Below are 1,568 nucleotides of genomic sequence, written 5' to 3'. Positions count from 1 at the left end.
TGGTTGTTTTGTGTCTCTTTGTGGTTGTTTTGTGTCTATTTGTGGTTGTTTTGTGTCTCTTTGTAGTTGTGTTGTGTCTCTTTGTAGTTGTGTTGTGTCTCTTTGAAGTTGTTTTGTGTCTATTTGTGGTTGTTTTGTGTATATTTGTGGTTGTGTCTTTTTGTAGTTGTGTTGTGTCTCTTTGTAGTTGTGTTGTGTCTCTTTGAAGTTGTTTTGTGTCTCTTTGTGGTTATTTTGTGTCTCTTTGTGGTTGTGTTGTGTCTCTTTGAAGTTGTTTTGTGTCTCTTTGTGGTTGTTTTGTGTCTCTTTGTAGTTGTGTTGTGTCTCTTTGAAGTTGTTTTGTGAATCCTGGCTGCAGCAAGTAAACATATGTTAGAGATGCTGGAGAGCCTGCAGATTGGAAACTGAAAATATTCAGCGCACACACACACACACACACACACACACACACACACACACACACACACACATCAAAAGCTTGTTTCAAATCTAGCAGCTTCAAAGTTCGTGGATAAAACGTCGGAGCTCTCGGCTTCTCCACGAGGTAACAGAGTTATCCTGTAAAACACCGTCAACAACGAGAAGACTTTCAGAATGACTTGTCCTACGACCTTCAGTTCGACCTTCAGTTCGACCTTCAGTTCGACATTCACATCAATCTTCACATCGACCTTCAGTTTGTCCTTGACATCGACCTTCAGTTCGACCTTCAGTTCAACATTCACATCGACCTTCAGTTTGTCCTTGACATCGACCTTCAGTTCGACCTTCAGTTCAACATTCACATCGACCTTCAGTTTGTCCTTGACATCGACCTTCAGTTCGACCTTCAGTTCGACCTTCACATCGACCTTCAGTTCGACCTTCAGTTCAACATTCACATCGACCTTCAGTTCGACCTTCCTCTCGAGGGGATTCTCCAGCTGACGTTTAAACAAAGAGACTACTCAAAGTGTGTTTGCAGTTGTTTTGTGTCTCTTTGTAGTTGTGTTGTGTCTCTTTGTGGTTGTGTTGTGTCTCTTTGTGGTTGTGTTGTGTCTCTTTGCGGTTGTGTTGTGTCTCTTTGCAGTTGTTTTGTGTCTCTTTGTGGTTGTTTTGTGTTTCTTTGAAGTTGTTTTGTGTCTCTTTGAAGTTGTTTTGTGTCTCTTTGTGGTTGTTTTGTGTCACTTTGTAGTTGTGTTGTGTCTCTTTGAAGTTGTTTTGTGTCTATTTGTGGTTGTTTTGTGTATATTTGTGGTTGGGTCTTTTTGTAGTTGTGTTGTGTCTCTTTGTAGTTGTGTTGTGTCTCTTTGAAGTTGCTTTGTGTCTCTTTGTGGTTATTTTGTGTCTCTTTGTGGTTGTGTTGTGTCTCTTTGAAGTTGTTTTGTGTCTCTGAAGTTGTTTTGTGTCTCTTTGTGGTTGTTTTGTGTCTCTTTGTAGTTGTGTTGTGTCTCTTTGAAGTTGTTTTGTGTCTCTTTGTAGTTGTTTTGTGTCTATTTGTGGTTGTGTCTTTTTGTAGTTGTGTTGTGTTTCTTTGTAGTTGTGTTGTGTCTCTTTGAAGTTGTTTTGTGTCTCTTTGTGGTTATTTT

The sequence above is a fragment of the Taurulus bubalis genome (genome assembly GCF_910589615.1).
Source record: "Taurulus bubalis genome assembly, chromosome: 18".
Classification (NCBI taxonomy): Eukaryota; Metazoa; Chordata; class Actinopteri; order Perciformes; family Cottidae; genus Taurulus; species Taurulus bubalis.
The sequence above is the reverse complement of the archived record's forward strand: the minus strand, read 5'-3'. Positions refer to the sequence as shown.